Raw genomic sequence first — 15931 nt, 5'->3', positions numbered from 1 at the left:
GTGCTTCCTGAGGATACTCTGGAATCTGCTCTCTCCTGGGTGTTGACTTCATCCTAAGGTCGGAGACAAGATGCCTACAGCAGTTCTAGACAGCAACGTACCAAAGAAGCAAAGGGATCATTGGCTCATGTCTGTTTCTTAGTCATGAGCAAACCTATCCCAGACACTCCACGAGAGACATCTCTTCACACCTCATTGCCCAGACTTGGGTCACATACTCTTCCATCCACTTGCCTCTCTGGGGTGTGGAATGGGGGTACCACAACCAGAATGTGCTAATCATCTCAGAAAATGGAGGCTCCCGAGTCCACATGACCACTAAACCACCCAATAGGCTTTTGGTGAGGCCTAAAAAAGGAAACGAACATGAATATACATCAAAAAAGTTAACATGCTCTACAGTTAGAATTCTGGTAAGCCACACCAAACATGTTCAAAAATGCCTTCTGCCAGACATTCCACACATATAAAGAACCATGGTTAACGATCTGAGGGGGAAGATGCTAACATACCCAGTACAGGCATTGGGCATTTTTATTTAATTATTTTTAAAAGATTTTTATTTATTTATTTGACAGAGAGAGAAAGAGAACATAAGCAGGGGGAGCAGCAGAGGGAGAGGAAGAAGCAGGCTCTCTGCTGAGCAGGGAGCAGGGAGCCTGATGCAGGGCTCAGTCCCAGGACCCTGAGATCATGAGCTAAGTTGAAGGCAGAGGCTTGATTGACTGAAGCCACCCAGGCACGCTAGAGCTTGGGCATTTTTAATGACTATTTGATTATTTGATTATTTGATTATTGCTGAAATGATGGCACAACGTGGCCTATTTGCTATTTCTGTTCCAAGTGGGCACCTGTGGTAGACATGGATAAATACAGAAAGATTTGAGAGGAGGGTTCCAGTGCAAAGCTGGGGCATGAGGCAGAGAGACTCACTCCTCAGTAAACATGGATTGAAATGCGAGTAAAGGAATTTTTTTTTTAAGCATGGAGGGAAGGTTTTGCCAAAATCTTAGAACTGAAGAAGCAATGATTTCAACAAATTTTTGGAAGTGGGGAAGCGGTCAGTCCAGTGGTAACTGACTTAGCAGATGAGAGAAAGCAGAGTCTGAGAGATAGAGCCCAGACACAGAGAATCTCTGGAATTGGGGACACCGGACAGGGGTGCCAACAGCAGGAGGGCTGGCTAAGAGCCTATGCCTGAAGCTGTTAGACCCCCATAATCTCCTTAGTCCTAGCTCCATGTGACTGCCTCCATTCCATGACGGGTTTGCTCTGCAAAATCAGAGCAGCTCTGGACTCCAACATCAAAGGTAGCTGAGGGAAGGGGTGCCACTTTAAGAACAGGGGGAGAAGAGAAAGTCTCCATACCAAATGTTAGACTTCTGGTCTCCTACCTGAATCTGGCTCACAGAATGCCACAGTCAACCCAGTCCTCTCGGTGACAGGGATGGGGATTTCTCTTCCCCTGGGCAGTTTTGTCTGCGAGAAACAACCGTCTATCAAAGGTGGGCGTTGTCCAGTGAAATTGCTTGGCACGACAATCCCGTTACAGCTGTTACAGCGCAGGTGCTCAGGGCCATTCACACTCTCGAATCACCTGGGGAGCTTCTAATACTCGCTACCACCTGGGCCCTAGCAAGATCCTATGTCATTCAAATGCTTGGAATGGGAATGGAAAGTTTACTGGGTGCCAGGCACTGTTCTAGATTCTGGAACACCGTTCTAGGTGTCTTTCTTGGAAAGAAGGTACTATTGATTTCTGGAAATAAGCCCCATCCATGTAGGCAGACCTGCCAGTTAGCTTTTAAGTGATCAGTCCAGGATCATTAGACATTACAGGAAAGTGTTTAACAAGCACGAGATTTAAAAGCACAAATGGGGACACCTGGGTGGCTCAGTCCATTAAGCGCCTGCCTTTGGCACGGGTCATGACCTCAGGGTCCTGGGATGGAGTCCCGCATCAGTCTTCTTGCTAGGCGGGGAGCCCACTTCTCCCTCTACCTGCTCTGCCTGCCGCTCCCCCTGCTTGTGCTCTCTCTCTGACAAACAAATAAAATCTTAAAAACAAAAACTAAGGAAATCTGAGGGGGAAAGAACCGTGAAGGGAATAGAGGAGCACTTCAAAGAAGCTGTCATTGAGATCTGCAGGGAGTTGGAAAGCTTTTCATCCGTGAAACGAGAACAGGAGGTTATAAAAAGAATATTTCAGAGATTTTTAAAGAGCGCTTGGAAATTAGAAATTTGATGGCAGACATAAAAATTCAGTATATGGGTTGGAAGATAAAAGGAGGAAATTTCCCAGGAAGTAGCAAATTTTTTTTTAAAGGAAAGAAAAAATAATTAGAAATTCAATCCGTGAAGATCCCCTTCCAACTAAATAGATGTTCCAAAAGAGGAAAGAAATGATTTTTTTTAAATTCCAGAAAACTGTTCAGAACCAAAGAACATGAGTTTCCAGATTGAGAAGGTGTATTGAAAGCCAAGTAAAATGGAGGAAAAAAAAAAAAACAACTCACAGAAAGATATATGAAAATGAAATTTCATTACAGAGAGAAAGGACATTACAAAGAACAAGGAGAAATCCTAAAAACTTTGAGAGAGGGAAATAATGACATTCAAAGCATCAGGAATTAGAAAGACAGGCATCTCCATGGCAATACTGAACCCGAAGAGCAATCTGTTCCAAATTCTGAGGGAAAAGCCTTTCCAACCTTCATACCCCATCAAATACGCGAACTTGGAAGATCCTAAAAAACTGATTTCCCAGGTACACCTTCTGAGAAACTTCCAGAAGCTGTGTTTTACCAGAAAGAGAACAGAAACAAATGAAGAGGAAGGTGTGGGTCTCGAACACAGGGGATGCCACGTGGGAAAAAGGCAAGAAGCTGTGCCCAGTAGGATGAAGAAAGGAGATTTCCGGATGACGGGTGTGCGGCAGGCCTCAAAAGCAGCGCATCTGGAGGGGTGGGGGGTCAGGAGGCCAGAGGGCAGGTGAGGGAGAGACCCAGTGGAGCAGTACATTTAAGAATACACACAAAATGTTGAAAGCGGTTGTCTTTGGGGCACAGGAGTTGAGGTTGATGGAGGGTGGGGCAAGTGACTGCTGTTTCTAGTTATAAGCCTTGCAGAAATATTGACTTTGGGAAAATTATATACATGTATTGTTTTGATAAGGAAAAAAGGGAAAATCGGGGTCTATATCAGATTCCGGAATGAGAACCCATGTCTAGAAGGCAGCAAAGGTACTTGGTGAAACTGTTGGGAAACAGAAGAGTTGATGAAGAAGCCAGGGCTGAGCTCTAGGCAGAGCCAGGGCAGAGCTCTAAGCAGAGGAGACGAGAACTTAATGTCCCAGGAAACAAGCCAGAATGGGGTCACCCTTCCCCTTCAAGAAGACAATTCCTAAGTGTGACCTGCCTGGATTTATAGAGATTAGTCAGAACAGAGGATTAAAGGGAGCTGTGCATGCCAAGTGCAGTGTCAGGCAATTTATGGAAGTGAGAAGGCCATCAGAAAGGTGGTTTCTGGAAACTTTGTTGCTCTTTGCGAGGTCTTCCTTTCCTGCTAGATTAGGAGAGGTCCTCCCTCAGACAGTTATGTCCAGCTGTGCAGGCTCACAGAGCTCCAGGCTGGAAGAGCATGAGCAAGCTGAAATCCCGAGTCCACCTGGGTTTCCCCACTTTCCCCACTTTCCTATTTCTGTTTCTTCTGTGTGTGGCCCACTCTGAGAACTTTTTTTCTTTTAGAACCTGACACAGACCTCCTTTCCCAAAGCCCACTTTACCTATGAGTGCTATGGTTGTATCCTAGGGACCATGGATTTGACTAGGGATCCTGAAAACAATGAGCTGTGGGTAGATCCTTTTAACTGTTAATATCTCCGCTGAAGAAAGGGCCACAGTGAATCTGTAGGTTACTGGGTGTATAGCAGTCAGGTTAGCATTGGAGGTAGAAAGATGCCCGTGTACCTTATTTTTCAGTTCATCTGCAAAATCAAAAACAGTTTAGCCGTGCGAAGTTTGAAAGTACTATATTTCATGTGTATTTGAAGACGTTTATGTCATGCCTTTGTGATACCATTATTTACGGTTTTTGTCTTGCCCCTTATGATACCGAACTCAGCTGGACCTGTTTTTATGAAAAGTGCTTACTGTTTACATCCAGGACTTTTCTCCCAGATATGGTTCCCAGGATGACAGCTGTAGTTATCTCTTATTTACTGGCATCTCATGACAAGACTGACTGAATTTCACCCCTAGTATTTATAAACTATCTACTAGGGAGTAACAACATGATAGATAAGGTCATTCTCTTTCCAAACATCTTTCATCTTTAAATTCTTAGATTTGCGGACACTACAGCACAATATTCTGTGCCTCAGTGGTGAGACAGTTGTCTAAGCAGGCTGTTTCGTAGTTTGGGGTGAAGATCTGTCCCCACAAGAGATCATGACCTCCTGAGGGCTCAAAAAAAGTTCCCGCTGGTACCAGACGCATCTTTGCTCTATGCCAGATTCCCTTCCCTGCTAGCCAGAGAGAAGCACGGGATAAGGACAGTGTAACAGATGCCTGGGTCGCTGGAGCAACCCCCCCCCCCAGACACACACACACTCCGTGGGCTTCAACAGCACCTCCTATCCGAGGTGCCTGAGAGATCCGTGCTTCTGGAGCCCCTCCAGACTTGTCCCTTCGCACCCCCCCCCCCCCCATCATACACGCCAGGCGCCTCCTTCCGTCAGTAATTGACAAGCCAGTTCCAAGTCGCTTACTCCTCCTAAGGAGCACAGTCCGGCTCTAAACACGCCAGTCCCCCAAGTCGAAAACAAGACACCCAGGTGATCTGCGAGATGAGTCAGGTGGCGGCGGCGTTTTTCCGAGGCTGTGGCTCAATTTCCACCTCTGTGGATTCAGCCTCGACCTGCACCCCAGCCCGAGAGGAAGGGGAAGCCTGAGGTTTCCGTTTGCCAGGCGGCTTCCTACCTCCAGTTCTGAAGTCACCTCGAGGGGGTCTCCAGTCCGACGCCTCCGACGGCCGGCGTGCGGGTCGCGAGCAGCTGGCGGCGCTAACCCTGCGCGCCGGGGCCCCGCTCGGCCGCGCGCGCGAGCCGCTGCCTAATCACCTGCCGCGGCGGGCCGGGCGCGGGAGGGGGCGCTCAGCTCGGGCTCGCCGCCCGGGACGCCGCCCCCCTGCGCGCCTCCGCGCCGTCCTTCTGGAGACCGGTCCGCGCCGTGCGCTCCATGGCCGTGGGAGGACCCCTCCGCCCGCGCGCAGCCCGGGCTGGGAGGTTATGAAAAGGCTGTCATGGGATCCCGGCTCGGCCCGTCACTCCCCTGCTCACTTGTCAGAACTCCACGGCATTCCAGAACCCCTTGCCCGGTCACTCCCTCGCGGGGAGAGGGAAGCCGCCCGCGGGTGGGTTTCAGGGACTCCACGGTTGCTGGTGCGCGCACCTTCGTGGACATCAAGCGCTCGGGGGGTTGGGGAGGAGCGTGGCTTCCCGCCCTGACCCGGAGCAGGTCCGGAGCCGAAAACGCCCTTCCCCGAGACCCGCGCCCGGTCAAAAGTTCTCGCTCCAGCCGCCGCGAGAAGCTCCACCTCCCCGACACCAGCGCATTTCATAACCGCTCCGTTTCATAACCAGCAGCAGCGTGGGTTCCTACAGGGGGTGGGTGGGGGAGCCCCAAACCAGAATCACAACCATCACACCGGGCAGGATGTCAAGAAACTTTTCAGAAACCTCCAGTCAGAGTCTTTCTGCTGCAGGCACCAAATTTACCACCGCTGAATTACAATCGCCGGTGACGGCACAACTTAAGCATTTCCTTTATACCTTCTCCCGCGCCCGCGCCCCTCCCGTCATCTGCGGGGTTCAGTCAACAAGTCATCCCCCCGGAGAGGCAGGACCGGGCTTGGGCCGCGCAGCCATCGCTCCAGCTGCAAACTGATGAGGAAGCCCGACCCACGAGCCTGAATTGTTTACATCACGCCCACCGAGGGCTTCCTGGCTTAAATTAATGGGAATACAAATAAGGCAGGAAAAGAGTGTTTGCTTTTCTAAGAGCGGAGGGAGGGCGCTCGGAGACAGGGGGAGTCACCCCACATTTCACTGCGCGAAGAGATTATTTTCTTAAACCTCCAATTGAATTTTATTCCACTTTTCCACTTTTAACACTTGCTGAAAAGTGAAAGCATCGCTGTGCCAAACCTCAAACCATTAAGGAACTTCTGCTCACATTTTCACCTGGCTTGGAAAGGGATTCAGGGCAGAGCTCCCAGAGGGAGCTGGAGGTACGGACACCACCTGTGGTTGGATGGCACAAATCTAGGCACAAAATGAAGCCCTGTGCCTCCTGAGACTTCAGATGGACACACATGCATCCTACTCCTTGGGGTTCATCCCAGAATCTTGCCCCAAACCTATGTCTCTGAGCTAGGGTTCTCTTCTTGGGAGCCCAACAACCCCTTAAAGTAAACTAGCTTTGCAAGGGATAGATCTGGTGGAATTTGAAGGATTTTATTAGAAAGGAAGAGGCAAAAGAAGGCTTCAGTTCTCAGTACCATTATTGTTACCGGAAAGGGTAACTGGAGCCTGGGAGGGGGCAACCTGTGTCAAGGTCAGGCTGGAAATCTGTCTTCTTTCAGAAGCAGCCCACAGAGTGTCCTGCTAACTAATCATCGCAATCACTAGTCCTGGAATTACCCTCAGTTGCTTCATCCAGGTTGCACAACAGCAAAGCCAGAGACAGGCAGGAATGCCAGGCGGTGGTGGTCCCCCTTTGGAAGTACTAGAAGGAAACAAAACCCCAGGATAAAGTGTATCTCCAGGAGGTGTGGGTACTGCAACCAGCAATGATACGTGGAGGTTAGGAGAATGCTACAGGTGTCTGGTGAAACGGAGCTTTGCAAACCACACCTCAAATATGGCAATTCCTGGGTCAAAGCCAGTTAGCTTATGATTTCAGGAAAAGCCAAATTTATCAGAGCTCTTAGAGGGTCCGGCTTACAAATATTATAAGGCTTCCATGAATGTTGATCTTTTCCCCCCTCCCTATTCCTTCTCTTCTGCTTTGGGGTGGCAGACTTGGTAGATTGATTAGCATACCTTTATGTGGCATCTCAGTATCTGATACGTTTTATGGGAATTAGGTTCAAATGGAATGATTTTTCGAATAATTTCAGAAGTCATTTCTTCTTCCCTTCTGATTGCTTTTCCCACTGACAGTTTCTTAATGCTTTACTTCTAACGCTCTCTACTCCTTCAATCTGGTGTGTAATTTATGATGTGCAAACCAATGCTGTTGAAGGTAAATCCAGGATTTTACGTTTGATACAAATAACTATTCCCCTTCCCCCACCGACTTTGTTGTCTAAGCTCAGTTTAGGGTGTGTATATGCCAGGAATTAAAATTTGAGCACATCTGTATAATGACTTAATTTCAGGAAAGCTTTGGAATGCATATGACATTCTCATCAGCAGGCCAGAAAGATATGATGTTCTTGGTCTTTTCCCTCCCCAGGTTCACTGCTGACTGGAAAACAGATCAGTGGTTCAGTAAACAAAGGGGTGCTTAAAAAGTGTGTCTCTAATTTTACCCTAGGTCTGGTTTAAATACTTAAAATTGCTTTGTGTACACCCAGAGTCTATAAGTAATACTAATTTGAGCAGAAACTGCTGGTATGTTAGGAGAATCCAAAGTGGCTTCAAGACATGAAGGAAATGGTTCATTAAAAACAGTTTAGATTTCAGCACGAAGGCTGATTACGAAATAGTGTCCTGAGGGGTGATGATCAAAATGACAGGCACAAATGGGGCTTAATATCTAGATTCGAGAAAAACAAAGACGTGAGGATCACAGCAGACCACGTATCCAATATGAGTCTGCGTATTGTACAGATAAGAAATGGGCAACACAACACTGCGGTGAGTTCACACTGGCGCGAGGTTGACATGAAAGGGAAGTGCCTCTCCCCACTTCCTCCCCCATAATAAAGAATTTGGCAGCAGAAAGACTCTTATTAGGGTGGTATGTCCAGTGTGAGGCCCCTTATTTTAAGGGAGATGGGGAGACACTGGAAAGGTTCCAAAGGAGAACCAAAATGATTAAAGAGACAGAAAATAGAACCTTTGAGGGAAGGTTAAAGGATTTGCAGTTGTTTAGTCTAGAGTAAAAACTGCCTCAAGGCAAACTTAACAGTCGTCTCCCATCTGAAGGGTTATTATACAGAGGATACCGACCAGCTGTTCTTCATCTCCACGGGAGACAAAAGAGGTAAGAGACACAAATGCAACATTAAAATTTGGGTCAGACATGAAGCCTTGCTTGACGCTAATGGTAATTGACGGGACACTGACATCACTGGACAATCTTCATCCATCAGACTCCCTCATAAGTGATAGTCTCGTGTGTCTAGGCACGAGCCAGGCTAGAGAATGCCTTCCATTCCCTTCTAGGGCTCAAGTGGTGGTCTTTACAGCATTGAATGTGGGAGCAAAGACCCTGAGTGTCCAGGCTCTCTGCCTACAAACAAGGCACCCCAAGAATGTCATCCTCCCCACAAACATAGGCCCACATCCCATTGGACCTTTGTTTACTGGAGTGGGTATCTCTAGGAATACGTCCAACTCTTAGATATAGAATAAGTGACACGTGTATTTAAGAGATTTGCTCCTCTCTCTCGTTTCTCCATACAAGCAATGTTACTTTTTGTTTAGTGAGCACACAAATATTAGTTGATGATGATGTTAATGATAATAGCTATAAGTTATTAAGCTCTTACTATAATTAGGTTGGGCACTATGTTAACAACTTTATGTAGATTATCTATCTCTTTTGTTTTTTTTCAAGAGCCCTGTGAAGTGGGAATAATTATTAGCCTTATTCTAATGCAAGGAAACTGAGTCACAACAGGGTTAAGTAATGAAGCTAGTAAATACTGGAGCTCCCAATTCAAACCCATCTAGTTTGACTCAAAAGGGTGTGCTTACCAATTACACTTCTGCATCTCACCAAGTATTTTTACCTCTTGGGAGAAAGGAAACATAGCAAAAAGAAGCATTTATGCTTGTTGGCCCAAACTGAGGAAAAATCAAGACTTCTGGAGGTTTATTTACATCACTGGGGGAGTGCAATCATTTTTCCCCAGCATAGCAGAGGAAAGGACTGACTTTTGCCTTCTGATTGGAAGCATACATTGCTGTTTCTCACCAAGCTGAAGAATCCAAGCAAGGTTTATCTCTATTTTGTTATTTAGAGACACTTCACTATTCATCTATAATCTAATCTTGCATATATTAGGTCTTCTGTGACTGTTGAAAGAATGAATACAAATGCATTATGACAGTGATGCTTTGAGGCAAACTGAGCTGAATTGAGCCTTTCCAGCATGCTGGTGGGCTGACTCCAGTGGATCATTTCTATGGGCCTCTTATCAGAGGTCCCTTGAGTCTTAAAATCCAACTGCTTCCTTTAATTCAACATCTATGAGAAAACATATGGATGGGTCACATATTTTTCCAATGTCAACTACTTTTAGATTGAGAAAAGATTTTTAATGGGGTTTATTGAGTGCTGTTGTTTATCAACAATAGATGATTCATGAGTGAAACAAACATCAAAATGATTTTTAGAAAGGCAAATGAACCACACACAAAATTAAATGCCTTGATCCAAACTGCTACAAAGGACAGATATTTTCCCATTAGGACAATTTATCCTGAGTCTATAAACAGAGAGGGGCATAATTATCCATGTGTTTGCTAACAGATCTAAACCTTATGTAGCTATAAAAAGCTGGAGAGAGGAAGAAAGAGGAAATTCCCAGGAGAAGATCCCCAACCACATCCAGGGCCATCAGATCTCCATAAATACAAAGCCCAGCAGTGGCACCAAGTGAAGCATGAGAAGAAACCTCAAGATTTTAACACAAGCCACGGCAATAACTTTGAATTGTCTTAAAACTAAACAATGACAATTCTAGCCAATAAACTTGCAGCTGACATATGGGCAGAGTGGTGCCTTACTGGTGTTCCAGATGTAGTTAATAGAAACATGACGGACGCCCCGAATAAAAAAAGTATTCAGTAAATGTTGATTGAATGTACAGAAGAGTGAATGAATGTCTGAACAGATGCCCAGGCTGCCTCTTTCCCCCTTTAAATGTCTGTTGGAAAGAGGTCTCTGAGGTTTCAAGCCCAAAACCCCTACAGAGGGGTTGAACAATTTAACACTGGTACTCTGGGAACAGTTGATGAAACCAGAGATGGTTTCCAACCCAAAGACGCCAATCTGTGACCCTGTAATAAATACAGAAAGGGGCACTACAGTACCTGTGAACCTTGATTCAAAAGCTCCCATTATTCTAGAGATTCTAAACTAGTTGAAGTCCAACAGAATCAAGCACAAGTGACCAGCAGCTATTGAGCACTTACTGGATGCTGGGTTTTGTTCTGAGCCCCTTGTATATTAACTCATTAAATCCTATCCCAATCTTAAGAATATGTATTGTCCTCATCAACCCATCTTATAGGCAATGGAACTGGGCTAAAAGACTCCTTCATTAGCTCATGATCACATGACTAGTATGTGGAGGAGCCAGAATTCAAACAAATTCCACCTGGAACGAACACGGGTCTTAATCGCTTCCCAGTGCTACCTGTCTAAGTCTTACCACCCACCACTCCTCAGCACAAAATCGCTATTCGAATCAAACTCTTTATCCACAAATACTCAAAGAGCATTCTCATCTATGCAGGACGTGTTCCCTAACCTCCCTAGCCCACTGTTACCTCTCTCTTCTGAGTGTTCACGTCACTTATTCTCCAGTGAATGCAGCTGGAACTTACCTAGCTCCTATCACATCTCTCCAACTAGATGTTAAGTCCCTTCCGGGGTAGGACAGTGTGTTGTATGGAGGTCTGGAGATATATAGTCTGTAGAAAGACCTAGATTTAAAGTCCAAATGCCATAATTATTACCCATGCGACTCTGAGGAAATCATTTAATGTTTCTTACACTCCTTTTGGAACCATATTCCTTAAGGGCTTATTGGGGAGGAGAACTTAAATGAAAAAATGTGTATGAAGTGTTGAAGATGATGCCTAATATTATAAGTCAGTGATTCTCAATCACCAGCTACTTTGGCCCCCAAGGGACATTTGGCAATGTCTGTAAATATTTCTGATAGTCATAACTTGGGGGGGGGGTGCATCTGGCATCTGGTGGGTAGAAGCCAGTGATGCTGCTAAACATTCCACAAAGTATAGGACAGGCCATTGCAAGGAAGGATTATCTAGTCCAAAATGTCAATAGCAATAGTGCTGACATTGAGAACCCCACTATACACTATTAAAAATGTATTAAAAATGTTTCCATTCCCTTCCCTTTCCTTATTTTTGACAGAGCTGTGCTTATGGTCGGTATTCAGTAAATCTTTGTTGAGTAAACCTATTCATAAACGGGTAAGTGAATGTATGAATCCCAAGACATTTTACTAGTAAACATCTGACTTCAGGGTGTGGTCCAGCCACGGCAGGGGTTGGGTGGGAGTTAATTTACTTAGAACCAGAAATTTCCCATATCCATGCTCAGTGAAAGGAATTCTGAAATAAATCCAAACTAATACCAGGAGCCTGTGGCCAATGAAAGTGAAGCCAAAGTCAGTCCTAGAAGAGCTGAAGAACTTAGACAAAGGCCAGCTCCTTCTTATTGGTGGCTTCCCAAATGACTTGCTATTACCCTGAAAATGTCCCCTCATATGTTTCTAATCCCTACTCCAAAGAATAGTACAGCAAGAGAGCCAGAAGACCGTGAAAGAATTTGTTCAATCTCTCATCCCTTGTCCACCACCCACCCCTGCAACAATCACACACAATTTGGAGTCCGACCAAATGAACATCAAGACCATGGACTGTGAAACACGGTAGAAGGAAAAAGGGACACGCAACCATTACTTGAAGCCTTCATTCAACAGGTTCAGTAGTATCGGTTGCAAGAACTAGAAATCAAAGAATAAAAAGCTTACATTCCTGGATAGAGCATAAATCACATTAACAGAAACCAGAAGCGAGAGAGAGGGTGAGGGAGAAGGAGAGACAGGAAGGGAAGGGCAGGGAAAGGAAGGGAAGCAAGAGGAAACCATTCCTTTCATCTCCCATTCTCCAGACTTGGTGGCAACATTTGCTGGCATTCCATCTTCTGCAGCCAGAAAATATAAAGATTTTTGTGTCGTTGTAGATGAGAAAGTTTAAAACTTTAGTCTCCAGTCATCTTTAAGCATCTCTGGGATATTTAATTACCTGAACTAAATTATCTGCCCAGAACTGTGGGAACAAGATAGGTTTTTTTTTTTTTTTTTTTTTTTTTACCTCAGGCCCCTGAACACATCTAAACTGGGATTGTCCTCCTTCCTCTAATCACCGTCACCTGGCTAATTCCTACTCCCCTCTCTCGACTCAGCTCCGACATCACCTTCTTTAGGGATTCCCCTGCCCCTCTCCTAAACCCCTGAAGCTTTGGTAGCATTCCCACTGCCCATTCACTTGACTGCTTACCCTTCTAGGCTATAAACTCTTTTAGGATAAGGTTGTATGGCCTTGTTTAATATTTTATTTCCAGGGCCTAGCACTGAGCCTGGCACACATGGGTGCACAACGGATATTTGCTGAATGAATGACTATAAATCAGAAACTTCCAAATACATTCATCCCTGCAATTACTTACTGAGGGCCTTCTGTGAACCAGAAATAGGGCTATACAACGGGAAAACAATAATTGTTACCTTAATATTAATCACAATAACAGTAAAAACAATCACAGCTACAGTTTATTGGTCATTTACCATGCACAAGGCATCATGCCAAGCTCTTCTAATATATTTTTTTAATTATCCACCCAAACCCCACGTGGCAGATACAAGCATCATTCCCATTGAACAGATGAAGAAAGATGTTGAGCCACAGCTATGGACCTTGACCCTTGACCACGCAGATTCTATGTGAAAGAATCTCTGACATTTATGTTCCTCAATGTCTATTTACATGGGCCTAACCCACATCGACTAAGAAAAGGTTGCTGTACATTCACCCATGACCTCTGTTGATGTCTTGTCCCCTTGCCTACAAAGCCCCCATCCACTCTTCATACTGTCTGAAATTTATTTTAAAATATTTTGGTACCTCAAGTGATGACAATCCTAGTCTACATTTTAGAGGCCGTGAGCTAATGTTTGAAGGACACTTACTAGAGTCCAAGTTTGAAATATCACCATCTAACTCTGTAGCGGAAAGTTCTGTTGTTATCAAAATGGGGGCTAGAAATATGTATTTTTTTCCTCTGTGGAATGAGAGATTTTTAGGATAAGTTGGTTAGAAAGATTTGTGTAGCCCCTTCTGCCTTCCCCTGCTGAGTGACAGGAATCCAGGGACAACCAGCTCTCTGATACCTCTGACTGGTGCTTCAGCTGTGGAACTCCATTGGTCTGGGGATCCCCAGTGAATGGCAGATTTTGTGACAGCCTGACATTGAAGTCAGGTGATTCTTCTCAGAGAGGTAATCTGCTGGGAAGGGGCTCACTGGAGCACCCACCTGAACAAGCTGTGGAGAGGTCACCAAACATAAAAGAAGGTTGTGGGAGCATTTCTGTGTGGGCTTGCTAATGCCTACTCTACATATGGCAGGAGTCAAAGGCTCGCTTTCATGGTAACCAACCACTTAGCAGTGAGGTTATCAGACCGGAAGTATAGAGCTCTCAACCTTTCCTGATCGCTATTGATATGCGACAAAAGAGCCTGATGGTCAGCTCAGGTCAAGCTACAACACCCTTTTTCCTACCTGGGTCCCTAGGCAAATACCCATTCATCTTTCAGCACTAAGTTAAAAAATCCTCTCTACTGTGAAGGCTGTCTTGATCAGTCATCTCCCCTCACGAGTTCCGAGGAATCATCTAGTTGAAATGGCTGCCTGCATGAGGCTGAGATCCTTCTGATAAACCCCAGTGGCTTTAGATAACCTGGATAGTCAGTTGGTCTTCTCTATCACTAATTCTCTTTTCTGCCTCATTTATCCTAGCAGTAAGAGCTTCCATTTTTTTATTGTACCTCATTCATAGCTTTTTTGATTTCAACTTGGTTAGATTTTAGTTCTTTTATTTCTCCAGAAAGAGATTTTATTTCTCTAGAAATTAAATTCTCTACTATCTTCTATCTTTTTTTGAGCCCAGCTAGCACCTTGAGAGTTGTCACTCTGAACTCTTGATCTGACGTATTACCAATGTCCATATTGGTTAGGTCCCTAGCTGTCGGTCGGTACTGCCTCTTGTTCTTTATTTCTTTATTTATTTTTGTAGTGAGTTTTTCCCCCTTATCATTTTATCCAGATAAGAATAGATGAATGAGAGAACAAAGGCAAAGACCCCAGAAAAATAGACACTAACCAAATCAGAAGAGACCTGATGTAGTACACACACACACACACACACACACACACACACACACACACAGGCATTCTATGCAGCCATCAAAAGAAATGAAATCTTGCCATGGAACTAGAGGGTTTTATGCTGAGTGAAAGAAGTCAATCAGAGAAAGACAATTATCATATGATCTCTCTGATATGAGGAACTGGAGAGGCAGGGCAGGGGTTGTGGGGGCTAGGGAAGGAAAAAAATGAAACAAGATGGGATCAGGAGGGAGACAAACCCTAAGAGACTCTTAATCTCATGAAACAAACTGCTGGGGGTTCGGGTGGTAGGGATAGAGTGGCAGGGTTATGGACACTGGGCAGGGTATGTGCTATGGTGAGTGCTGTGAAGTGTGTAAGCCTGATGACTCACAGACCTGTATCCCTGGGGCAAATAATACATTATATGTTAATAATAATAATAAAAAAGAAAACCTGGGCAGGTCTCTTTCTACATCCTGAAAAAGCCCAAATTTAGCAAGTGGATTTATTTTAGAGTGTGATTTATTAAGCCCAGGGACACACTAGGTACTGAGGAAACACTGATTAGCAGCACTGACCATGGGCCCAGTGAGCTCAGAGACCACAGTGGGACAAGGAAGAGGCACCAAGCCGTTAGTTACAATGCAGTATGGGGTAACTGCTAGGTCCAGAGAATTGTGACAAGTCCACCAGAGGACCTAATTAGTCCTAGAAGGCCAATGGAAGGCTTCTAGAGTGACTATAAGCTGAGCCCTGAGGATAAGCAGACATTAGCAAGGTGAAGAATAGATTCCAGGAATTGAAAATGGCAAGAACAGAGGACCAGAGGCTGAGACAGAAATGCCATGTTCTGAGGTCTACAGAGTTTCAGCCTGGTGCCAAGTTTGGTCAGCCTAGGGCCACTATAAGGAGAGCAGCAAACTGGGCAGTGACTAGAGAAGTATGGCTTTGTGGGGCAGAGGTTTGGGCTTCATTCTTGAAGGGATTTTTAGCAGGAGTGCCCTGAACAGATTTCCATGTTAGAATGATCATGCTGGCTCCAGGGAGGAGAATATCCTAGAAGACCAGCTGGGCAGGGGCAGAGAGAGAGGTGAAGAAGCTGTCCCATGAATCCAGCCAAGAAAAGATGGTGCCTATCCTGAGGGCATCTTTGGGATAAAACTCAGGCATTGCTCAATTTACAGGCTCTCACCCACCCCCATCCCTTCCACATCTACCACTCCTTTCACATTTGGTTGGTCCAAAGGATAAGTAGAGTCTGTTTCTCTTCATCAAAACCAAATTTTGGTTCTAGTCTTCATAGCCTCCTAAATATCTCACACTGCCCTTTCCTCCCACAGCGGTCCAACTCATCCCACCACGCTTTGCAGGCAAGAATTTACACAGGTCCCTCTCCAACAATCTTGAAAGTTTCCCAGGGCTGACCTCCCCTATGTGGAGCACCTGCTCCCTCCCATCTGATATCCTAAGTCCATTTCATTATTTAAGTGAAA

At 45.2% G+C, this 15931-nt stretch overlaps 1 protein-coding gene across 3 annotated transcripts in view; it reads right to left on the bottom strand.

Annotated features, from left to right (window-relative positions):
* The window catches only part of PDZD2 (PDZ domain containing 2), a 348893-nt gene that overhangs the window by 177578 nt on the left and 155384 nt on the right, over positions 1–15931 (bottom strand). Inside the window, exon 1 of one of the 3 annotated variants that reach the window (XM_059416954.1) lies at positions 4980–5060. The exons of the other annotated variants lie outside the window; for them this stretch is intronic. The gene's annotated coding sequence lies outside the window, so the exon portion shown is untranslated. Of the gene's footprint in view, positions 1–4979; positions 5061–15931 lie in introns of those variants that run through there. 3 annotated transcript variants of the gene reach the window in all.

Source organism: Mustela nigripes, chromosome 12 (assembly GCF_022355385.1).
Source record: "Mustela nigripes isolate SB6536 chromosome 12, MUSNIG.SB6536, whole genome shotgun sequence".
NCBI lineage: Eukaryota > Metazoa > Chordata > Mammalia > Carnivora > Mustelidae > Mustela > Mustela nigripes.
The sequence above is the reverse complement of the archived record's forward strand: the minus strand, read 5'-3'. Positions and strand labels throughout refer to the sequence as shown.